At 40.4% G+C, this 26,974-nt stretch overlaps 1 protein-coding gene across 24 annotated transcripts in view; it reads right to left on the minus strand.

Annotated features, from left to right (window-relative positions):
* PLEKHA5 (pleckstrin homology domain containing A5) overlaps nt 1-26,974 on the minus strand; it is a 217,881-nt gene that overhangs the window by 134,116 nt on the left and 56,791 nt on the right. The gene's annotated exons all lie outside the window — the stretch shown is intronic.

Raw genomic sequence — 26,974 nt, forward strand, 5'->3', positions numbered from 1 at the left:
AAGAGAGTACACAATCATTTCTCTCACGCGTCAGGAAGGAGGTAGGAAAAACCTTAGAGGTTTGGAGATCTGCTCTGGAGGCACAGGATGTATCCTCCTCATTTCATTCCACAAATACTACCACCAGAAAATGGAAAACTGAAAGCACACAGCTCTCACTTAACAACCTTATTTCACATGCAGGCCAGGAGAAGATCCTTACCCAAATAAAAGGGACAGGCAAAATAAAGTGGTTTCCAGCTGCTTTGAAGGCAGGTCATTTATATGATGCACACCTCCAGGGGGAAACCAAAATGAAGCCATGATCCTGGGCTAAAAACTGGAGCAAAAAGTAACCGGAATACGCTGGCTTCGCTCAGAAAATGCACATCTTCTATAAAACATAAAAAATAAAATGTGCATCTCATATATATGTGTGTGTGTGTGCACACACACACACACACACACACACACGGGCCCTTGATCAGACCTTTACTTGCTTACAGACAGCCTCTAAACCTCCAATAGGTACTAACCTACAAGGCGACACATGACATAGATGGTGATGCAGGTACTAAGCCTTGCCACAAACCAAGATGCCAACTCTGCCCACACATTTATCCAAGAAATGTTATCACAAGACCTAATGGTATCACCCACAATATTAGGGGTTGCCTTCACATGCTCATCCTCCAATGTGATCTATGCTATACTGTGTCAGCAATGCCCTTCAGCACTTTACATTAGGCAAACAGGTCAATCCCTGTGCCAGAGGATAAATGGACATAAATCAGATATTAGGAATGGGAATACACAAAAATCAGTGGCAGAACTTTTCAACCTCCCTGGGCATTCCACCTCAGACTCCAGAACAGCCATCATTGAACAAAAGAACTACAGTGGTACCCCGGGATACGAATGCGCCGCCTTACGAAATTTCCGGGTTACGAAAAAAATTCAATTAATTAATTATTTCCGGGTTACGAAGGTTATTCCGGGTTGCGAAAGAAATTTTGGTGCTTTTCGGCGCGATTTCACCCGGAATCGCGGCTTTCGCTATTAAAGCCTATGGGCTTTTTCGGCTAGCGAAAGTTTCCGGGTTACGAAGGGCTCCGCGGAACGGATTACTTTCGTAACCCGGGGTACCACTGTACAAAGGTAGATTGGAAAGAGAAACAGCAGAACTGGAATTCATCCACAAACGAGAGTCTCTCAGCAATGGATTGAACAAAGACAATAGTTTCCTGACACACTACATGCACTCCAATACTATCTGACCCCATCCTTATGGGGGTGCCCTACATACATGTTTTTTCCTCACCGCAGGCTAGTACCATTGCAAAACTGGATCTGCCAGTTCATCTCCATGCACAAAGACCAGCTTCCTACGTCTTTGTGCACTAACAATCATTGTTAGAATTGGACTTGCAACTTCATTTTCATACACAAAGGATTTGTAATTTGAACTGACATCCTCACATACCAATTGCATATATATGTCTGTGCCTGGCTTCCACTCCACCAAATGCATCTGAGGAAGTAGACTGAAGTCTATGAAAGCTCACGCTGCCAATTTCTTTCTTTCAGTTAGTCTCAAAGGTGCTACAAGATCTCTCTACAATATGTTTACTACATAATCCCTAGTGCCTCTTCCTTTCCTGAATCTTGCTTGCACCTCTGGAATTTCTGTCTCCATGTATGAGTGGAGTCTGTGCTGCAGAATTTTGAGCATAATTTTGCTTGTGTGGGAGATTAAAGCTATGGTTCTTTAGTTGCTACAATCTTTTGCATCTTCTTTTTTTGTGGATAGGGATGTATAGTAATCATTTCCAGTCTGTAGGCCACCATTTTGTTTTCCATATTTGCTGATAGATATTACAGTAGTTACCACTAGAATTGCTTCTATCTGTATGCACTGTACCAGTTCAACTGGAATATCATCTCTTCCTGGTAATTTATTTTGCCCATTTTCTCATATTGCAGCTTCCATCTTGCTTTTTAGAATTTTGGGTTCATCTTCATATGGTTCTTTGCTCCATGAGTCATTCATTTTTTCATCTCTTTTATGTAACTCTTCTGTGTACTGCATCCAGTATCTTTTTATTTCTTGATCTTGTAGTATGTCCTTTTACTTGTCATAGAGCATTCGAGCTCTTGGCTTCATAGCCACTCGGTGAGAGCCACTCCTTGTATAGTCAGTAAAATAATGACACCACACTTATACGGGAATATGTTCTGTTCATTATTTATTCTAATGAATCTAAGCATTATCTATTTTTAATACAAATGAATACACTAAAATCAGAGAAACCTGAGTATTTCAGTGTAAATACTGGCACCATCAGATACAATGATAATTCTGAATAACAGTGGATGCAACAGAACTCTAGTTTGCAATTTTGTCAGCCTGTGTCCATTTAAGACTTCTTGCATTGTGTTCTAAACATAATCAGAATTCTCAGATTAATACAAAATCTGAGCCCAAAGGAAAGAAAGAAATGTTGGGTCAGAATAAAGGCCAAACTAGTCCAACATTCTGCTTCCCCAGTAGGCAACCTAATGCCTATGGTATACTTCTGGGGTAGATCCTAATGAAATATGGTGTACAGATACAGGGCAGCATTCAATGATATTTATATCAGAATTCACTGCTCTGGCCAAAATTGGTGATTTTCCTCACTATTGCAATTCCCCTCCCATCACTATGGAAAGCTGCAGTAGAAAACCCCCGTTCCATTGTTACTGGATACCGAAGTGCAACAGTGTACATTAGACGTAATTAAAACATTTAATGAAACAATAAAAATGCTGACAATTACACCAAGACAAAGACAAAATGAAAGGACAGGTTGCTCACCTGTAACTGTGTTTCTTCGAGTGGTCATCTGCGAATTCACAGCAAAGCTTGGAAACTTCCAGAATCTCTGAGCAGAATGTAATGTATCTTTCTGCAACTTTTTGGCGGTAACTCCGCCCATCCCTATAAAAGGCCTCTGGTGGTCTGCTCTCCTTCAGTTCCGAATGAGCCGCAAGCAGCGCGGTAACAACGTTATAAGCAAGAGAGACACTGTGGTGAAGGATGGGCGGGTTTTGTGTGAATTCGCAGATGACCACTCGAAGAAACACAGTTACAGGTGAGCAACCTGTCCTTCTTCGTGGTCTCTGCGAATCACACAAATGGGTTAGACTAGCAAGCTTAAGTCAAGGAGGAGGGAGTGTCTGTGAAGTGCAAAACATCAACTTCATTAACACATAACATTGAATAAATCACTCAAAGTCCTGAGCAAGAACTTAGTGCAAACCAGAGAGTAACACTGCCCTCCCAAAGGCTGCATCTTGCCTGGCCCTGGCATCCAACCTGTAGTGTCTCACAAATGTCAAAGGTTGAGACCACACTGGAGCCTTGCAGACATCCTCTAGGGGGACCCCATTAAAAAAGCAGAGGATGTCGCTACCGCCCGAGTTGCATGAGCCCGAACCTGTTCAGGACAGGGTTTCCCAGATAACTCATAACACAAGTGAACGGCATTTACTACCCATTTGGAGAACCTCTGAGGGGAAACCGGCATCCCTTTCTTAGCCTCAGAATAACATACAAAGAGTCGATTAGAGGCTCTCGAACCCGAGGTCCTGTCAAGGTAAAAAGCAAGAGCCCTTCTAACATCTAAGGCATGAATCCGACGTTCTTCGTCAGAAGACGGGTTCAGGGCAAGCGTTGGTAACACAATGTCCTGGTTGATGTGGAAGGCCGACACCACCTTAGGTAAGAAGGAGATGTCGGTACGGAGAACCACCTTATCCCTGTGGAACCGAAGGTAAGGTTGGTCTGCCCGCAAGGCACAGAGCTCACCAGCCCGGCGGGCGGATGTTAAGGCCACTAGGAATGCTGTTTTCCAAGTTACTAGTCTCAAGTCCACAGTCGCCATAGGCTCAAAGGTCTTGACTGATAGCCAAGACAACACAAGATCCAGGCTCCAGGCCGGCACAGGACTAGAGCAAGGTGGATGCAAATGATTAAACCCTTTCAAAAACCTCTTTATGAGAGGGTCTCTAAACAAAGATGGTTTATCATTAAACAGATAATGGGAGCAAATGGCCGCCAAATAGCCCTTAATGGAGCTTAAAGAGAGGCCAGCATCCGCAAGTGACACGAGGAATTCTAGAACCACTGGAATGGATACCTGTGCAGGAAAGACACCTTTTTCCCCAAGGAAGGTCCTAAACTTGTCCCATTTGTAACAGTAGGACCTCTGTGTGGAGGGCCTCTGAGCAGCCCGCAGAACCTCTTGTACATTTGTCGGTAGCGACGTCAGTACCGAATCCTCCATGCTACCAATGGAAGAGACATCACATCGGGGTGGAGGATCCGTCCGTCACGCATCAACAGGAGGTCGGGCCGGGGATCGAGTCGGAGAAAGTCTTCATTGGAGAGTTGCAGGAGCAGAGCGAACCAAGGTTGTCTGGGCCACAAGGGGTGCCCAGAATCGCATTGGTCCCGTCCAACATTATCTTGGCCAGGACTCTCGTGATGAGAGGAAAGGGGGGAAAGGCGTAGGCCAACCCTTGAGTCCATCTGAACTGGAAGGCATCCCCCAGTGAACCCGAGCCTCGGACCCGAGAGCTAAACGCCGGGACTTGCGCATTCAGGGGTGAGGCAAAGAGATCCACTGTAGGTGTACCCCAACGACGAAACAAGGAGGCGACCACCTCCGGGTGGAGCCTTCATTCGTGGCATGTAGATGGAGACCTGCTCAGCTTGTCCGCCAGGTTGTTTTGGTCCCCGGGGAGGTGAATGCACTGCAGTAGGACGTTGTGCGTTATACACCAGTCCCAGACGCGGAGGGTGATGTCTAGCAGAGTCTTTGACTTTGTGCCACCTTGCTTGTTGAGGTAGTACATCATGGTGGTATTGTCGGTGAGTAAAAGGACAACCTTGTTGGAAAGGAGCATTTGGAACGCTCTGAGCGCCTTCTGGACCGCCAGCAATTCCAGTGCGTTGATGTGCAGGTCGGCCTCTGTCTGTGTCCACTTGTCTTTGATGGCCATGATGACTCATGATGACCCAAAATTATTAAAAGTATAGACTTGGGTTCCATATACAAGATATCTCATTAAGGATATGCAAATTTTCCATATCTTTTTCCAAAAATTGCCAAAATTTGAAAAACTACAAAATCCAAAACACTATTGGTCTCAAGCATTTTGAGTAATGCAGACTTAATCTGTATCTAGCATTCCTCTTTTCATCTTGAACCCAATGCTTGTCCCATTTCATTTTGTAGATTTTCAGTACACAGATCAGATTTTAGCAACACACTTCTTTGAGCAAAACTAAGTCCCGTTGTTCCCAAAGTAACTTAACACTGGATTTCTTTGGGGGGGGGGGAGAAAGGAGAGAAAATAACTAGTTAGCCTTCTGTATCCACAGATTCTGCATCCATGGATTCAGTCATACATAGTTTGAAAATATTTTTTTTAAAAAAAAGGTGCCCCCCCCCAAAAAAAAACCCTTGATTTTGCATTTTATATAAGGGATCCAATTTTACTATGTCATTATCAGCACTGCCAATTTCCGGGGAATTCTCCGGAATCCGGGAAATTTAATTAATGTATTTCCAGGGATTTTGACTGAATTTTCTGGTAAATATTGGGGAATTCTGGGGATTTTGGTAAAACATTCCGAGGAATATCTTTGAGGCTTGTTGGCAACACTGGTCATTATATATAATGGGAATTGACCATCCACAGTTTTGATCCTGGAACCAAATCCCAGTAGATACCAAGGGTTCTCGGTATAAAGGGAGCTCTAAATTAATCTGAACTTCAACAGAACCTGCTGAAGTGGAACATGAGCTCAAAATACCCGAAAGAAACATGAAAATCTAAAAAGCATTTTTTGAATCAGGTCACCTGAATGGAGATATTTTTTCCTTCTTTTTTAGATACTTTCAAGGATTATTTATGTTGTATAAAATCCTGAAAAAAAATCAATTTCATTTCAGAAATATTAATGGTCACTATTGTCAGTAGCCTTGACAGGAGCAGGGAGCAATTCGTTGCATTAATGTTTGTCAAAATTCTACATCAGCTTCTTAGTTACATATGTGCATATACTCGACTATAAGTCAATCTCATGTATAAGTCGAGGGCAGGTTTTTGGTCCAAAATGATGGATTTTGTTATGACCTGTAGGGGCATGTAACAAATTACCTAAAGGATAAAGCAAAGAAAGCAATGCCAAACAACTTCCAAAATTTTAAGGAGGTTTAACTGTTTGTGTTCATACTGAAGGATGGATGGATGGATGAAAGAGTAGAGAGGGGGCCAGTGCTTCCAGGACAGATTACATTCTCGCATTTCACCAGGTTGTATTTTTATAAGAGTTAAGGTACAGTACATACAATGACCCATGGATAAGTCAATTTAGATTTTTGGGTCAATTTTCTGACTAAAATTTCTAGACTTATTCATGAGTATATACAATAAATGTCTCCTGGCCTGACTCTTCAGCCCACATTAACAGTCAGCTACCATATCAGGTGCAAGGAAGATGACATGTCCCAGCAGTCTTCTGATTGTGACAGCTTCACTTACTGGTTGGAGGGAGCTAAAAACATCCTGATCAACAGCTGAACAACCTCCTTTGCCTGATGAGGCTGATGATTGTTAAGGTGAGCAGAAAAGGGAATTTATGTAGTCTTACTGAATACAGAGCTGTTACAGATATGTGATTCTAGGTAACATATCTGTAAGTACAATAAAAAATGCTAGCAATTGTTTATACTGTATAGAAGGGGGGAAAGGTGGCAAAATTTAAATATTTTACGTTCTGATTTCCTTAAAAACAATTGTTCCAAACTAGATTAGAAATAGATTTACTTCTATTTCTCCCCCTGAAACACAGAAGCAACACATACAAACCGTGAACCACAGTCATGGGCAAAGGGAATTTAAAGGAAATCCCGGCTACAAAATTATTTCTTTACTAAACTTCCTGCATAAACTGCAAGTTCATAAAGCAGTAATGTTTCATAAATGCTGGAGCAGAATTCTGATGCTGCTCAAAATGCAAGCCAGGAAGGCAGAAGGAGCTTGATGCTTGTAAACACCAAAATCAAAAAATGTAATGAGAAAGAAGGTGGTGCCCTCAACTGGTCAGAACAAATTCTGCAGCTCCACAAAATTTATTTTTCTAACCACAGCTTCAAAAATAGTATCCAACATCACCTCAAGGATATCCAGGGGAAAGGGTAGTAGTGTTGGCAACTAACCTCTTATCCAAAAAATTCTAGTAACACAATGAAAAATGCTAAACCATTAATAGTCACAGTGTGCATTACTAAAGTGGTAACACAGAGACATTTTACAGAATTATAAATATTTTACTAACTTAACTGCTCAGCTCCAACAACAGGAATTAAAATATGTTGTGTCCTCATCAGCAAACTGTGCTTTTTATATAATTTCTCAAAATAAAGACTATTCCAGATGTTTATAAACTATGCATTTCATACTAAAACAACTTTTCAATGTCAGCTGAAAATCAGGGGGGAAAGGCTACATGCAAAACCTCATTCATATATACCTTGTGCATAAACATGCTAACCCTAAAGAAGGCGGCTGAGGTAAATTATTCCAGTTTTAGCAACAGAACACTTAGCCTGGGGGCAGGGGTGGACAGGAAGGGCAGTGAACCTTAATCCAGATTCCAAGGCCCAACCCAGAAGGCAAGACTAGGGGAAAATCAATCCCATTATACCAACTATGGACATGCAACAGAGATTTGATTTTCCACATGAAATGTACAAACTGCACAAAGATTCTGCTTCCCCCCATTCATAATAATAATAATAATAATAATAATAAATAAAATATTTATTTATATCCCACCTCTTCCGTTTTGAGGATCGAGGTAACAACAAAGTTTGTACAATATACAACAATAAAAACAACAAGCCTCACAAGACCCTGGCCCAACCCTCCCTCCCAAGTATAAGATTAAACAATAAAACATGGTTTAAAAATATGTAACAATATGTCAAAATTAATAAACAAGCCACGAATGAGAAAAATAATAAGAGGAGGGGGATTCAATAGGTTCTGGACATTATCAATCGGGGAAGACCTACCAGAAGAGAAAGTTTTTTGTCGCCTTTCTATAAGCCTCAGGCGAGGATAATTGGCGAATCTCTTCTGGCAGGTCATTCCAAGTATTTGGAGTGGTGACTTTATGAAGAGGTTCACAAGAGAATGTTCTGCACAATATTCCAACACTTCAACTTTTCCGTCTGATTCCTATAGTAGTGCTGAATTTAGAATCATAGAGTTGGAAGAGACCACAAGAGCCATCCAGTCCAACCGCCTACCATGCAAGAACTCACAATAACCTCAGCATATATTAGGAAATGACATATACTCATGTGGAAGTCTAGACATTTTAGATAAAAAAAATGACCTGCAAAATATTGATTGACCTATCGATGTATGTACTGCACCTTACTTCATCCCAGAATCTAAAAAGGGGGGGGGGGGATGGTTCCTTTTCTGGTAAGAGTTAATGCTGTACCTTAATTCTTACCTTTACGCCCTTTTTAAATGTGTGCATGTTTTCTTGCCTATATCCCATCACCTCCACCACACATTGAATAGCCACACATTTACCATAATTTCCTCTTTACAGTGAGCACAACAGTTGTACTTGCCAGAATTTTTCTAACTTCTTTGACATCATTTACCTTTGCTTCTCTCTTTACATCCTTTTTTACATGCCCTTAGGTTTTAGCCTTGATTTATCCATGTGTCATATCACAATCCATCACAATCCATCAATTTTGACCCCAAAATGTGACCTTAACTTATACATGAAATAATAAGTAAACAGTTCGTTAAAGCATACATAACATAATCATCCAAGAGTGTTCTCCAACCACGTATAAGGATGCTACACTTGAGATCCCAGCACATTAACCTTCCAGTCATAAGATTGCTGGCCAGGATGTCCTGATCATGTTAACATGGTCAGACAAACAACAGCAGATTAAAATAGTTTGGACCTCTGTCCGCTAAGGTTGTTATTGAAATCTTTCTTTAAAAAAAAAAAAGAAGAAAAAGAAAAAAATATTTTGAAGATTACTACTGTTTGAAATACCTGTTGAAAGCAGTTATTGTTTCATTCCAAACTGAACTGCTCATTTCTGCCACGCTCTCAACCAGCTAGGGCTGACAGGTCCTTTGTTATCTAACAAAAAGTTTCTCCAACTGGGTCTTTTTTATTTTCATCATTATGCTACAGTACACATCTCCCTTCATATCACTACTAAGATGAATAACACTGAATTTCTTGTATATGGATTCAGAAAGTGACTCACTGTGCAGAATGACTGATGGGAGCCTCTGACTCCCTGCTGGGTCTTCAAAAATTTCCGAAAATGAGACTGCCCTTAGTTGTTGTATTTTGACCTACTATTTCAGAAAGAGAAATTTAAAACACCAAACACATGGTGATTTAAAAGGCAGAATTCAGCAGCTCAGTTCTTTTGGACAAAAGAAACAAACTAAAAAATGAATGACAGTGGTATGTTTGTACTTAACCTCACCACCTTCAGATAATACAGTTGTCTCAAAGTTTATTAGGATATTAATCAATTATATAAAGCCACCAAAGAATGTTATCATCAAAAATGATGAAGCACTGTAAAGAATTAAATTAAAGCAGCATTTTAAAAATTTTATTTGTCATTAAACAATACTTTAACTTGGTCTGGGCAAAGTATTACTCAAGTATGTTGTGTGTACACAGCAAGGTAGGTGGACACAAATCTCTGTGTTTCAGTACTTAATTTCTCCCCTGAAACTGTATCTGTGTTGGAAATAAACAATGATCCATCAAAAGCTAATACTGAAGAATGGTAAACAAATTTCAATACTGATCTTGTATAGTTTTCATCTATGTATCCCTAGATCCCAGTAACTCCTTATTGTGCAAATAAAACACAAATAAAAAGCCCAAATTTCTACTAAGAAGAGTAGACAAATCCCTAATCCAGACAACATATGCTTTAATCCTGTTAAAAAAGGTGGGGTTACTCTTGGGAGGTTGAAGATTAACCATGACTCAGCAGGTAATTTACAACTTGCCATTTCCAGGACCTATTCACATCAGTAAAGTACAGATGGCAATTTTTCAGTCTCATCTCTGTTTGAGCTTGAAATAATATGAAACCTGTCCATGACCACAGAAGCATAAGATGCTGTATGACACCCTTCTTCAGAAAGTAAATTCTGTCAACACAGTTGCTGAACTCTTTCAACCCCTATTGTGTACTTTTGTAGTTCTACAAATTAAACATTGCTCTTTGAGTTCAATCACCACATGACAGGAGAAGTGTCAGGACATGGAATACTGTGTTTCTATTAAATTCATGAGGTCACCATAAACCAAAAGGAGACTTGAAGGCACATACACAAGATAAATTATTAATTTTGACTCTAAATAAGCTCTTAAAAGTCAGCATGGTGTAGTGGATGGTGACTCTGGAGACCAGCGTTAGATTCTCCGCTTAGCCATGGAAACCCACTGGGTGACCTTAGGGGAGACACACTCTCAGACCAGAAACTTGAAGGCCAACAACAACAACAACAGCAGCAGCAGCAACAAGCTTATATAATTACTCCTCAAACTGGTAGAAATTTAAATTATCTTAAGGCTGAATAGGTGGGCTGCCACAGAAGTCTGATGATATAAAATCTCTTATGCACCTGAAAACTGTTAGATATGACAGGTTTTATATGCTGAATCAATATGAGGATATGAGTGTCAGAAAATAAAGGTATTAGCACGGAAAGTAATTTGGCATTAGGAACAATACCAAGAATAAAAGCCGTAAACTATTCTTTGGCATAATTCAACTCTTAGGAGCTGAACTATCTCCCCCTTCACAGTATAACTTGAGAATTTAAAAGAAGCGAGGCAATTTGCATGTTGTAAATTAGAACTAAAAGATACTTGGGTAACATATTTGACAAATTTTTGTTCTTAATTCAATAACCAAATTACATGTTGTATCACAGTAACAATTATGGACTCCTCAACAGAGGACAAACTGTAAGATCTGGAAACTGTTGGCATCTCAACAATTTCAACCTCTCTCCCTCTCTCCTTCTGCTCCAGCACATGGTTATGGGCCTGTGATAGCCATGGGGAACTGTGGGTGATATCTAATTAAACAGCAGAATCAGTCTATATGCAGAAAATTTCATATGCAGAGTGGGCTTACACTCAGAGGCAAAAATAATGACCAGGGAAGATGTAGAAGCCGTGGTGGCACAGTAGTTAAATGCCTGTACTTCACCACTCACTCACAAACCATAAGGTTGTAAATTCAATCTCAGCCAGAGAGCTCAAGCTCAACTCTGGCTTGCATCTTTCCAAGGTTGCTAAAACGAGTACCCAGATTGTTGGGGGCAATTAGATTACACTTTGTAAACCACTTAGGGAATGCTTAAGTGCACTGATAAGCGGTATAGAAATGTACTTGCTATTGCTATAAGAATTTCCTCCTAGACACTGAGAAAATTGAAATAGTGAAAGAGTTCCCATAACTTGGTTCCTCTGAGGCTGAAAGGTGACTTTCCCAAGGTCACCCAACAGGTTTCCATCGCTGAGTGAGGGGTCCAGGCCTGTTCTCATGGAGTCCTTGTCCAAGACTCAAACCACTACACTGCACTGTCTCTTGCTGTTTCAACACCAGTGCCATTTTGTTTGTTTTTAATTTCTTTAAAAATATGATTCTAATGTGAAAGAGAGGATAATTTTGCAAGTAGCAGAAATTATTTCATCTCACTTCATTAATACATTTGCTTCAGTTTCAAGTCAAAAATTCAAGCAGCAGATTAATCTTTTGTTTTGTTTCTTGTGTAAGGAATGGAGTGATATGCCTGCCCATTAACTGAAGGGCTATTTTTACATATCCAAAATGTAGTCACAGTTTGCCTCTCTCAAGTATACTCTCAAAGAAGACAAAAACACTGTGGTATCAAGAGTTGCAAATACTATATATCCTGTCATCCTGCATCAGTTATGTCAGATTCTTGTTTGAATCACAGGCTGGCAGTCATATAATCAACAACTGCACAAACATACCCCAAAATTCAAGTCAGGATACAGAAAAGCTGAAGTGTGGAAGGGGAGGGAGAGATTCAATAGACAATAGGGATAGGAGAGCAGTCGTCTTAGGAAGGCCTATCTCATATATTGTGATAACAACAAGTGTAGGATTGACACTAGTGGTATAAGGAAGAAAGCAATCATGTATGCTTATAATAGGTCCAAAACACACCGTAGAAATAATCCAGTTTGATGCTGCTTTAACTGCCCTGGCTCAATGTTAGCGGATTCTGGGAAATGTAGTTTTATGAGACACTTAGCCTTCTCTGTCAGAGAGCTCTTGTTGTGGCTCATGTGCTGCACCCATAACCCTTGTTGGGACCTATGGAAATGACGCGCAGTGTCCACCATGACCACATGCAGAGTTCAACCACGTTGACAGGACGCCAAGAAGAAGGAATCTGTGAAGATGTCTTCAACTAATAATGACTCTTACAAGTCTTCACTCTAAACGAGGGCTTTAATCTTCCTTGCAGTATTTACAACATAGATATACACAGTGTATTGGACATCCGTCTCCAATACACACTATTTACACCAGCCAACAATAACACAACCTCTGAGGCAACCACAGTAACACACAACCATCTCACTGCCTCTCAGTAACAGACACAGCCTACTCTTTGAGGCACCAACTGTCTCACTGTACTCTCAGTGACAGTTGAGAACTGACAGTTGACAGTTGCATCAACATTCCGATGATGCACTGTTTAAATGCTGACACATTAGCTGCCACTGGAACTGTAAATTATCTGCACAACAGCTCCCCCTAGTGGCCACACCAATGTCATTTCCTGACAGCTCTGGTGTCACAATAAACTACAATTCCCAGGATTAGCTAGCATTGAGCCAGGGCAGTTAAAGTGCTCTCAAACTGGATTATTTCTGCAGTGTGTTATGGATCAATAGTCATTCAATTTCAAGTTTATGTCAATCTGCAGAAAGGTGACATTTCAGGTCCTGTCCTATTAAGGCTATAGAAGGCAAGAGAAATTTTGGAAGCAACCCAGCAGCCCATCACTCCAAAACAGAGAAAAAGCAGGCACATTTTTGTAATGAGATTTCAAATAGCCAGTGCTTCCAGCAATCCATGTATCCTGTGCTAACTTTTGCTTATTTTGGAAAAAATACAAATCATTAGACTAGGCTTTGTTTTGTTTTTTATTCTCATAAACCTCCAGAAAAAAGAACCTTTGCTGCAAGTGAACTCAAGCCCAACTATCTTTTGCCAAAGATGACCAGCTATAAAAGAAGATCCAAGGCTTTCATCTGGCTCATTCCATTTTTTCAGCAGTTAATCCTCACTCCATTGTGACAACAAAAAAGCAAAAATCCCAAAGCAGTTTTGCTGGCCAGAAATAGCTTGACAGACTGGGGAAAATGTTGGCAAAAAAGCCTATGATGACACAAGAGCAAGAAAATGTCAGTCAGATTTTGTGCCACTTGCCTGATAAGATTTAATTTGTTAAAATATTTATAAACTACCTCTCTACCCTGAACAAGCTCTCTAAGGCAGCATACTTAGCACATTTAAAACAAATTTGCATTAACAAACCATACGAAGAAGAGAGTAGTCTCAAAACCATGTCTTACATAAGCAGTGGAACATTTTTTTTTTGCTTGTGTTCTCTTCATGACAAACTCTTTGCAAAGAGTATGCAAAAAGGTATCCTGTAGCACTTTTGAGAATGCAGTAGCTGTGAGAAAGAAGCTGTAGTATGAGCCTTCATAGACATGGAAGCAGATCGAGTCTATGAAAATTCATGTTATTTCTTTTTCACAGTTAATCTCAAAGGTGCTGTAAAATCCTTTTGTATACTGATATTCCAGACTAACACAGCTATGAGCACATCCACACTGATAATTTAATCCAGGGTCACCCCAGAGCATTATACTCTGGACTGGCAATGAACCAGCCATGACTGGCCACCTAGGCCAACACTACATCGACCCCACTGACCCATCCTCTATTTCTGAAGCAATCACTTTATCCCAGCCAGAAGTTCTGTGTAACGCTTGCTACTGAGGTCAGAAATGGCTGTCAGTGATCAACCAGTAGTCCAGGTACCCATTTCTGACCTCAGCAGAAGAAGTAGTGCATGAGGCAGGATTTACAAGAAACTCCTGCCCATGCGGAAGTGGCCGCAGTTCCAAAAACAGGCCATCCCCCCTTTCCTGTACTGATCAATGCAGAGAAGGGGGAATCACACAATTCTTAACAAGAGGATAACTGGATCAGGTCAAATCTGACCCAATCCAGCTGTCTGCACAACAAAAGAACACAAGGTCACTTTGTGGTTTCAGGGAAACACTGGAGCTTGCTTAGTTTGGAGTAAAGTTGGGTTAGGGGGAATGGATCATCCATGGAAGTAGCACTGGCTTTGGGGCAAGTACAGCTTTCCCCCCAGTGCAGGCAAGCCCTCTGTCTCTGAATTCTATCCCTTTGTAAAGAAGTAGAATTCCCATATGAACGGGTTCTTACAGAGCTTGTGTAGCAAGTATAAGAACACTAAATTAGTAAGTCCAAAATTCAAATCCCACTTCTGCCATGAGTCAGGATAGTGTATGCTGACCACTCTATCTACTAACTGCACTGTCTAAAACAAATATCTTCTAAATACTGTCTTCAAATTCTGTATGACAACTGTTAGTCATCTCTATATAGTCTCAGAAACCATATGTATGACACAGAGACCACAAATAACAAGAAGAATGTTTAGCAATGATCCAGATCAAGCCTAAGGTTACAACATGGCAGACTTTCTATCAGGACAACACAACTGGGGTACTCAAAAAGGGGCGGGGATAACTACTTACTACAGTTTGCTTCCTTTCTTCCATTCCACAAAACGAACATGTTTTCCCATAGTAGTGAATCCTCAAATGATTCTATGGTATTATAACAAGGGCAAATTGTGGAGTGGGTGGCTGCAGTGGCTCCCCATGGAACTTTTGTATCACACAAACACACATCCTCACCACAAAAGTATGGGGAGGAGGTTTTGAATGTTTTTACCCCCAAATATCAAATAGTGCCTGAAAGCCTGCAGGAATCTTTTTGGCTTCAACAAACCCTTTTATTAGTCCCGCAAAGACTTCCATGTGGCCTTTTTTTTTTTTTTTTCTTTTCCCCAAACCAGGAAAGGACTGGACATCTTCTCCAGGCACTTACAGGTTTGGAAAAAAAGTTGTACAGGCTTCAAAAAGGGAGCAAAACATCCCCCAAAGATGATGAAATGACCAGCACCAACCCTGAGTTAAATGTCATTCCCCTTTGGGGGGATAGAAATGTCTCCCTCTATTTGGGGGGTAGTTGGAAGGGGCATAGTGATCAGCAAAAACAGGCTTAATGGCTACACCTTGCCCAGTCCTCTATTAGAATCTCTCCATGTTGATATAAGAAGAGATACTTCACATACAGAACAGTTGAGGAAGTGACACACAGTTTGGTTGTATTTAAGCAGTGCTAAACTGAACCAGGCTAAACTTGCAGTTACAGAGAAAAATATAAAAATATGTATACAAACTTACTAAGTATTCAAAGAATAGCTGGCTTCTTATGCAATATAACTTGTTTCAACCTGTGCGCTGTGGTTTCTGCAGACAAGCATATTAATGGGTTGCACAACCAGTTCTCTTGACTAGTGAAACCTCTGGAAAGAGCTAGAAAACCAACAGCTGCCTAATGAACCACATGAAGCTTTGTGATAGCCGAAGCTTAAATTGTGCAGAATAAAGACCTGAACAACACACAAAGAGCAGGTACATTTTAAAATGTCGTGTCTGTCCCTCTCTAAAGATGAATGTCCCTATCTAGATAGCTGATGCTGAAAGAAGCCATTACTGAAATGTTGACACTTATTGTCCTTTCTTTTAATGGAGAAAAGCTGTTTTTAAAGGATATTTCATAAACTAAAGTTAGTCTCCTATGGTTAACAAAAACGAGAATACAGTCATCCCACCAAATTTGTGGAAGATCTGTTCTGGGACTCCCTGCAAATTTGAAAATTCATGGATATTCAAGTCCCTCCCTCCCCCCCTCCTTCTATTGCTCCCCACTGGGCCTAGCATGGCCTCGGGAGCTGGCCTTCCCTCAGTCCGGCGGAAGTGAGCCAAGGTGCAGGGGCCACCAAGACCTGTAATCTGCACCCCTGGCCAGCCACCATACCAATTTGCCTCCCCTCCGTGTGCATGCCCCACCCCCTCTAACACAGCCAATAGCTGCCCACTTGCTTCCTCTCTCTGCCCTGTTGCCCTGGCGCTGGATCAGCTGAGCCGGCTCTAAGGCAATGGGGCAAAGAGAGGAAGCAGAGGGTCCCCTCCACTGCTCCTTTCCTTTGCCCCATCACCCTGCAGCTGGATCAGCTGAGCCAGCTCCAATGCAATGGGGCAGAGAGAGGGAGCAGTCCACCCTTTGTATCTAGAGGGGATCCAATCTGGATCCCCCGCAGACAAAAAGTGTGAAATCTCGAGTCCCATTGATTTTAATGGCAGGCACGACATGTCGAGGGCCCATCGCACAACTACTTCATTGCACTGGTAATGGTCACTTTACCTATCCTTTGATCAGATCTCTCAATCTGCTCTATATAGCTTACACCTACAATATAAGCACAGCCAGATTTTGGACACGACAAACACCTCAAGAAATCTCTAGAGTCTAGAATATTCACCTGGAAAAATAAGGAAACAATCTCACAAGGCCAAGCGAGTAACTAACCACCACTTACTATGGGACAGCCTCAGTAAGAGGGGAATGAAAAGTATTTCACTTACAGCCCCCAGCTCAAGTTCTTCCAGTGCATCACTAAGGATATGCCATTTTTCCTGGAGGAGATTCCTTCTTTTACAAACGTTATGAGTAGATGGTTTTCCTTACAGATATCCCTCGAGTGGAACATTTTATTTACCAACAACAGATATAAAAACTCAGTAACTAGCCTCAGCAACAAATTCATGGTACCAACTTTTGAATCATTTGTGGTTTTGCACTCACATCATGGAATAATATATGGGAGAAATGACAGCATGAACATTTGAAGATACAAGGAGGAGGAACAGAACTATGTGGGACAACACAATATAGTTTTGTGTAAGCTCTCTTCTATATATTAAATATTTATTACACATTAGTACATATTGTTAGCACACCTTGCATATCTCACGTTGTATATGGGGTCTTCATATTTTCATATCTGGAGACAGGATGTTTTTAAGAGGTCATGGTGACCTTTGGAACACTAGGTGAAATTCCCACGAGGAAGGGAATTTCCCAAAGACCCGAGGACATGTATACGATCCAGATAATCAAAGCTCATGGGGATGTTGACTACTTCTTCACCCCAGGCCCTTTTGCATTTCCTCTTGCACCAAGAGACAAAGGAGGTTTCACTGCATTTAAGCCTCCTTTTTGCCTACCCTGTCACATGTTTCCAATTAACCTCCCTGTCCATCCACTTTGGGGTTGTCCTCATCCATTCACTCTTTATGTTACCCTAAAGTTGAAGCCACCAACCAGTCCAGAACCCCACTGTCAATTCCTGGGAAAGCCATCAGGTCTTTGTTACATTGTTAGAGATCATCAATCACACTTACACAGGCTATTTATCAGGTATAAATATTGGTCCAAAAACCTTGCCTCTGAGCACAATGTGCACAGAAGGTCATCCTTGCTCCCTGTGTCTCTCTCACATCTCGGTCATAGCCAGCCCCGCTCTCCATGGTCTACTCTTCAGACAAGTAATTATTATCCCTCTGCACTCCTCAAACTCAGTTATCCAATTTCTATATTTCCATTCTGGTCAGCTCTGAATACTGTATCTGAATTACTATTGTGTATGTGTGTTAACTGGACAATACAACTCTTTATTCACCTAAAACCTTGGGTTCCCTGACATTAGTACTGATATACACATGTGGAATCAGTCCTCAAGTTACACAGCCTCTTGCAAAGCATCACTGAGCTAAGCAATTCCTAAACTTTTAAAGATGCTGACACAGTTAGACCCCCAGTCACCCCACTTTTCTTTGGGCAACAATATACTAAGCCAAAGTATATACACTACATGAGAAGGTAAAAACTGCTTTCAGGGTTTCAAATCCATCAAGTCTTGAATGAGAAACCTTCTGCAATTGAAGAAGGTAATATCTACAATGTAAATGGCTTCCAATGTAAATGATTCTACTTCCAGAGAGAATTAAACTCTATCCTGCCATATCTATTGCCAAGCCATTAAATGGATGAGTGCGTGTATGGCTTTGCAAGGGCACCACAGGTAACGATTTACATTCTGTTTCCCTATTGTTTTTAGCTATAAAAATGAACCATGACCTGAGACAGCTTTGGAAATTCTGATATGAAACCAGTTCACAAATGTATTTAAAATGAAAAAAGAGAAAAGAAAGAAACGGCAGAGTCATGGAGCTGGAAGGTACTGCATGGGTCATGTAGCCCAATCCACTGCCTCAAGGATCCAAGTTGATACATGTGCAAATTTGGGATTTACTTTTTAAAAAATCATTGGATAAAATTATCTCTCTATGGTAGTGAACACAGGGATATCTGTTGGGGCCCAGTTCCAACAACCCCCCTCCCTATGGATACCAAAATCAATGAATGCTCAAATTCTATAAAATACAATGGTGTGGTGCTGGTGTCCCTTATATAAAATTGCAAAATTATGGTTTGATTTTTTTGGAATTTATCTTTTTTGGGAATATTTACAAGCCATGGATATGGAAGACCAACTGTATTTTTCATAACAACAATCCTATGAAAGAATATATCTTGCTGACGTACTCACTTAAATATATGACTTTTCTATATTTTGACACATATTAAATTTGTTTACCTTTTCTGCTGCAATAAAAATAGTTTGTACCTTCATAATGTTCAATACCATGTGTACATTAGGTAGGTACAATGTCAATTAAATCCATCTCAACTTTAGGCTGTAACATAACAAAACGTGAAAAGTCTTTCTCTCTCTTGCTCTGTGTGTGTGTACCTCTGCATGGCACTGTATAATGAGGAATACAAACAAGTCAGGGTTTTGTTTTGTTTTTATGGCTGAGAAGATATCTGAATCTAGGCTTCCTGAGTGTGATTCATTTATCTTGCCCACTTCATGAGAACAAATGGGGAGGGCAGGGCAGAAAGAATACTTCTGTATACTAAATCTGTCACAAGTAATCTTGGCAAGAAATTCTAATCTCATTTCCGAAGTACAAATTAAAAGTAGAAAAGCCAGATAATCTTCCTGCTGACTGAAACTTTGGTTTAAGACACTCCTACTGCATTCTTCTCTATACCTGAGGATTTTTGTTTTCCCCTGAAAGTGTAACTAGATCTCCAAGCTAAACAAGACAGGTATAATTAATTCCATAAACCCATGTGAGGTGGTGACTCCAGTCTAGATGCTCACTGATAGCTCTGCTCAGATACAAAACTCACACTGAATGTTAACTTGCTTTCTAAATCACCTCATAGAATGGTTGTAAGGATCTGTGAAGAACAAAGACGGAATAGCAGTACAATAAACATACTCTAACTGAACTAAAAACTTCAGTGTGAAATGTGGCTATAAAAATGTTAGGGCAAAACACTTTGTTTTAAAAGACAGAAAACATCACACAATACCTAAACCACCCTCTCCACACCCATTTTAGCTGTGAATGAACACTTATCTCCCCGTAGCATAAAGAATACTAATAACTATTGTAAGAGCCTGCTTCTTATATTTACTTCAAAAGAAGGGAACAATCCTTTGACAAAGGACAGAAAGTTGACTGAGTCTCAGCCCATACAGCCATCCTTTCATATTGTTACTTTTGCAAGTTTCTAATTCACTTTCCTCTATATTCTAAGCAAGTATAATTTATGCAACAGCTAAACATGAATATAACCATACATCTAGCATGTTGTTTACTTGAAAATCTTGGCCTATTCTCAGAAAGTGATAATATACTTTCCTAGTGCAAAAATCCTAGGCTTTATATGTTCATGCAGAGCCTGTTCCATGTGGACAACCAGTTACTGGAAGCATTCCTCTTTAAAAATGCACCCTTTACATTAGACACAAGGTGCTTGGTGACAGTCATGACCCTCATATTCATGGGGAATATCTTATTGAAATGAATGGCTTCCAGAAAAAGTTGACCATAGAATCATAGTGGAGGACCTAGAATTCCTAAAGAGAACGTTTCTTTTTTCTGATGTGGGTTAGTGAAACCGTGGGTACTGGTCTTGCAGATATGGGGGTCATACTCTACAGCTGAATGAACATGCTGCTGAAATTCCCATCTGCTGAGATTCTAAAGTTCCTTACTACATACAATTAGAGGGGCAGTTTAGGCATTTAAAAACACAGGTTAAACACTACACTTTCACAACTGATAGTATTTCCTTACCACTAGAATATAGTTCCTTGGCAAGTCTCCACCTTTTCCCACAGCCAAATGAATTCTCCCTCAAAATCTTTACTTAGCACTGACTGTTAGGTATCCAGCATGGCACCACAAGAACTAAAAGGGCTATTTGGAGTTCAATTTATAGAGGAAAGACAATGAAAAAGATCATGTCAGGCAGAAATAAGAAAGGGGAGGATTATATACTGAAATAGGTAGAAGGATGTGAAAGAGGGTAACTGAGAGATGTCAGCAAAGTCAGTAAGGTAAGTGAGACAAGCAAGATAGAAGATAAATACAGTGCACCCACATTTTATGCGGACACAGCATACGCAGCTTTCAGCATATGCTGGAAGCCACACCAGAAAAGCCCCTTGCACACCCCGGAAGAAGTAATGGGGCTCCAGCACGCACAGATTTCCCCTTATGCCGAGTGAACCAGAACGGATCCCCGCGTAAGGGGAGGGCCCACTGTACAAGTACAGTGCGCCCACACTATACCTGGGCACCCATACACGGCTTCCTGCTTACGCGGAAGCCGCACAATGGGAGAGTGATTGGCGCATGTGCCCGTGGCGCGCGCGTTCTCCCGCGCTGTGAGCACAAGCCCCATTCAATCGAATGGGACTCAAGCTTACGTGTTTTTTGGCTTATGCGGCGGGTCCAGAACGGATCCCCCATGTAAGCCAAGGGACCACTGTACTACCAACAGAGAGAAAGCAATGAACTGCAAAATAAGCAGAATGCCACCATACAAACAAATTTTAGCACCATTTTCCAAATGTCAACAGTCATGTTACATTCAGTTTGCATTATGAATTCACAAACGCTTGCAAACTGCCCTCATTACTTCTGTTGGACATTCTGAAACACAACACATGCAATGTGCAGATGCTATACCTAATGTGAAAGATGAAATTTTTACTTCCATGCTGGATAAGCAAATCAAACACTGGCTAATTGTATGCTTTTTCCAGACTACATTTCAACTCTGTGGGCTTCCAAATGATTTGCTTGAGTGACAAGTACAAATAGATAACACTGACAGTTAGTACCTTCTGTTCGAGTGAGAACGCAAACTCTCAAATCACACTGGACTGTACTTTAAATTACTGGGCCTTCTTATCCCTTTCTTTCTGCTGGGAAAAAAATTACTGAGCATACACACAGATCAAGGTTAACAAACTGTGCAAATACATTTATCAACTCTGGTAAATAGTGGCTTAGAACTAAGCACTTTATCAGACCAAGCATGTCTTAAAAACAAGGATTGTGAATGCTCAGGCAGTCAAGAACAATTTACTTCTACCAGAGTTTCTAAAAATTTGGCTTAAGGAAATCTCTCAAATGAAAAGCAAATCTGAGTTCCCTTAACCATAATGCAAGCATGAAGAGATTAAAATTGTGGAAGGTTGCAATCTGACTGGAAAAAAGAAAAGGAGAGCAAATGAACTTGCAACATCTTTAACAGCTTACTGAAGAACCAGCAGGAACAATTTAGTATAATAGGACAGCATAGAGCTTCCTATTTGATGGGAGAATACATGGGGAAGAGAACTTTGCCTCCTGATCCAACTGACATCAACTGAGCAAAAGAAATCACATTTTTCACGGTCAAAGCCTTGGATCCTTTCTATTTTGAGGAACATGGTTTCAAGGACCATTACATTGGCATCTGAAATTTTGGTTCACCCTTACTTACATTCCAGACAGGGGCCAAGAGGTGATGATGGGAAAAGCAACTTTAGAGGTTAGATTAGCACCCATTACGAAGAATTGCTAGTCAGAATGGTTCTCAAGCTGATAGGCATCTGGAAGTTTCACAGAGGGAAGAGTGTTCAACAAGCAAGGTATGTATGTATGTATGTATGTATGCTTCTGCTGCCTTCCTCTCTGGTTGCCCCAAGGAATCACTTTGAGATATCTGGAACTACAATTTGTGCACTGATTTGCTATTCCAAAAGAGGAAACTAAACATACTTAAAATCTGAGTTATAACTGGTAGAAAGTATCCCCTTGAAAATGGGGTTAAATGGAAGTAGAGAAACCATTACACTTGGAGAACACAACTAATTGTGATCTACTGGTAAACCTGGAGGTTCCCGTAATTTGATACCAAGTAAATTAGATTTCACACACACACCCAAAAGCCATAGCTAGTCTTAAAAAAACTAATGAATGACTCATCGCTTAGTCTCAACACAATTCACCTGAAAAATATATGTGTATGTACTGGCTGCCTTGGACTAAATTTTCATACAACTCTATTTTGAGTATTTTTGTTAAAATGCCTGATTTACAGCAATTTACCTTCAGATTTGTATTTGCATAGAGAGCTGCCTCTTCAAATTCGTGGGTGTTAGGAGTATAGGATCCCTGCAAACTGGAAATATCTCTAGGCTTTCCAAACCTTAATTCTTAAAATTTAACATCAGATGCTTTTAGAAGAAATGAGCACAAGCACCTCTGAAACTCTGCTGCAGCATTTGTGCTCACTCATTGTAGAGGCAGAACCAGATGGCTGGCAGGCTCTCCCACCTCCAGGGAACATTGGAACCACCCCCTTTTTGCCTTTGGAATAAGTGAGGAGAAAGGAAAGGGGTTTCTCTTCTTCCTTTCAACAGCAGAAGCCAATGGCTGGCAAGCTTCCCCACCTCCAAGGACATGGCAGCTGCACCTTTTGCCTTTAGAATGAACGAGAAAAGAAAGGTGCTTCTTTTCACTCCTTATAAAGGGAGGTGCTGATATCACCTCTTTTGCCTTTCGAACAAGTGAAGAAACAAAAAGGAAAAGAGTGAAGAGAAACACCTTTCCATTCTCATCACTCATTTAATTTTAATGCAATTTCATGCTAATGCAATTTAATCGAAAAGGAAAGGAAAGGAAGGGGAAAGGAAAGGAAGGGAAGGGACAGGGGGAGGAAAACAGCCTGCTTGGGAATAGCGAAGGAGAGAGATGAGAAAACACTGATATCACAATACTGTCAGTACTGGAACTGCCACAGCAGTGACATTTCACACCTTAGGACTAATGGGACTGCAGAACAATTGGGAACTTATTGACGAATTTTCCCTGTCAATGAAAAGGGATACTAATACCACTTCATGGGCTACATCATGCAATAAGTATTTTCAAAGATGCTATTCTCCAACTTTAATTGTGGTTTAAAAGCCTTGTACAGAAATGTTCTTGGTTAAATCTCTTTTTATGTTGTAAATAAAGAGACCAATTAAGCTTTATACCCTCCTTAAGGAGCATATGTATTTTATTAATCACAAGCCAGTCATGGCAGCTTTCCATTGAGCAGCTGCTCACCTTTCAAACAGGTGGTGGATTCTTCAGTCTTAGGGAAGAATATTACAAAGAGCTACTGGCTGACCTTCCAATACAAGTGGCACAAAAACACTTCAAAGACACTTGCAATGAGAAGGTTACATTTTAAGTACAATTAAGGTTGTATTTAGATGAGTGTAATTTAGTCACTGTAGCTTCAACAGGTGTTCTTTTGTATTTCAAACTGCCAATTTGCAAAATCATAGCTCTAATTTAGTTTCTTCAATTCAACAATAAAACCATGTCCAAAAAAAGTGTGAACTTTTTAAATACTGAACTCCAGGCCATATAAAGTTCCTGTTCCTGCAAAAGAAACTCCAAAATGATGCAAACATGGAGTGACAAGTGCCCATCATATTCACCTGTGAGGAAGTGTTGTGCCAACTTTCAATGTAGAAATTTTGAGACCAAAGATGTAGCAAGGTCTGGAAGGCCTTCAACAGTGTTAGCTTCTGAAATTGTTGATTGTGTTCATGATCTGACTTTGACAGATCAGTGAATCTCAGCTAAAACAAACTGCTGAAAAACTTGAGATATCCCATGAACATACTTCACTATGATCCAGAGACCAAACGACAGTCCTTGCAGTGGCAGCACCTGGGTTCTCCACAACCAAAGAAATTTAAGACTCAAATTTCATGGTCATGGCCACAGTCTTTTGGGATAAGGAAGGGATTTTCGTGACTATCTTCAGAAGGGCCAAACACTTAATGAATACTACTCTAACTTGCTGCACTGATGAAAGGGGGAACTGAAGGAAAAATAGAAAGGGAAGCTATAGAACGGTATTCTCTTTTTGCAGGACAAGGATCTGCTCACAGGGCTGACAAGACTATTGACATTTTGAAGAATTTGGGGTCTGAGTGCATAGACCATCTACCCTACTCACCAGATTTTGTTCCATCTGACTATTTTCTGTTTCCAAACTATTTCCAAACAAAAAAAAGAGTTTGACAATAAGGAAATTTTTGAATGATGCACAGGTGATGGCAGCAGCAGAGCAATATTTCAGCGACTAGGCATCAGAATTTGTTTTGGAAGGGTCAAAGATACTTGAGAAACTATGTGCCAAGTACACTGAACTTCAAGATGAATATGTGGAACAGAATCTAAGTTTCATGGCTCTAGGTCATTCCCTTCTTGGTCAGGCCAAGAACTTTTCAGCACCCCCTTGTAATAGCTGTTCACGTAACTCATCACATAGGACAGAATTGTAAATTAAGCAACACAGTCTGTTCAGCAGTTATACAGAACAAACTGACAGCTATAATTTTGCTGTACTCTTGGTAGTAGAGCATTGGGTCAGAAGCTTTCAGAAAATAAAGGATCATTACCTTGAACAGCTGAAATCCTAGGCAGTTGGCAGCAGATTAATAAGTCTCATTAAAACTGCAGCTTTCTTGAAATTATTTTCCAAATTACTACTGAATTAATTTTTTATATTTTGCAGATAAAGTCATTTCAAATATAAATGTCTGTAACTTTTAAAAAAATTAAGTGACTGTATTTATTATTCAATGTTCATATTATAGTCTTCAGCTCCCAAGATAGTTTGGTCATTCTTATAAAACTAACAGTTTAAAATATAGTAGCAGATTTGTTGGAATTTCAATTTATGCACCACTCTATGATTCTATGAAGCATTACTGAGTAATTCCATGCTATTTTCATGCAACAGGCTCAAGGCATACTGGCTTCAGTACTTGAAAATTATGAAACTGTTGGGATATAGAGTCACAAGGAAAATGTACAATGTGGGTTTTAATAGTAACCAGGCATAAAAGGGTTACTGTTAGCCATAATGATTAGGCATTTAAACAGGAAGTGGCATCAAAAAGATAGTCAACAAGTGCTGTAAAGTCCTGTAGAATGCTGCCAGCCTGAAAAGTCACTAAGGAGGAGGGTGGCTGGATCCTTTGTGGCACCAGAGGGAGAGGCAAGGCCTAGTAGGCCTCACGGAGCCTTTGCTAGAGGAGGGACGAGCATTTTAACTCAGAGGGGGTTGCTACTAGTGTGGATGGTGTCGATGTATATATTGTTGTACACAGTGGAACTTCTTCTAAGAATAAAAGCCTCATCTGAGAGAAGTTTACAGTGTCTCTTTGCTTATTAAGAAAGGGAGAGGTGTTTCTCCAGCTCACAAGCTGCTGACTACAGTCACGAAGGTGGAAAATCTGGTGCCAAACGTTGACGTCTTGCCTCACGCGCTGCGCAACATCAAAAGTGTTTTAACATAAACTCTACTAAAAATCTCAGAGAATTATTTCAAAGATCTGAAAAGTCTGCACGGATCCGTGTACACAGTACAGGGTCGCATAAGATTCATGAAACACAGCTAAAGATAAGAAAGAAGGATAGCTAGATTGTCATTTAGTCAAATACCAATCAGCAATACTCCTAGATCCGTTTCACTGGATGCACTGGTGCTAGCTTTGGCTTTTCCTAGACAAGAATGACCTGGCCCTAACAGGTCATGTATTGGTATCATCCTGATTAGACTACTATAATGCACTCTTTGTGGGGCTGCGCTTGAAGGTGACTCAGAAGTTGCAATTAGTGCAATATACAGCAGCTACAATGCTGATGGGAACACCTCACAGAAACAATATAAATTAAAGGAATTACACTTGCGGCCAATGCATTTCCAGTCTGAATTCAAAGAGTTTGGGACCTCAGCACATGAAAGAGCACCCCTACTATGCAAGGACTCAGGTCTTCTGGAGCGCCCCCCTTCTGTAACCTACCACTGGAAGCAAAACACTGTGTGAGGATTTAGAAGAGGGTCACCTCTGCTATGGTTCACTGGTTCTAAAATGTACCTCCCTTGTGGGTACTGATGTTGTGTCATTCTAGCACCAAGTTAAAACAATGATTTTCATCAAAACCACTGGGGTCTAATGTTTTTCCTCACACTGTACATATATTTTAACTTGCTTTATGTACTTTTAGAGTTAAATGATTCTTTATAGCTATACATTTTCAAATTGTTTTAAATTAATTTTATTTATTTGCTACCTTGAGATCTTAGATTGGGCAGGACATAAACATGTAAATAAAATAAGGAGAGTTCTTTCCAGTGATGGTGCCTCA

The sequence above is a fragment of the Sceloporus occidentalis genome, unplaced genomic scaffold (genome assembly GCF_023333645.1).
Source record: "Sceloporus occidentalis isolate IW3139 unplaced genomic scaffold, rSceOcc1.0.p SCAF_5, whole genome shotgun sequence".
In the NCBI taxonomy this organism is placed as follows: domain Eukaryota; kingdom Metazoa; phylum Chordata; class Lepidosauria; order Squamata; family Phrynosomatidae; genus Sceloporus; species Sceloporus occidentalis.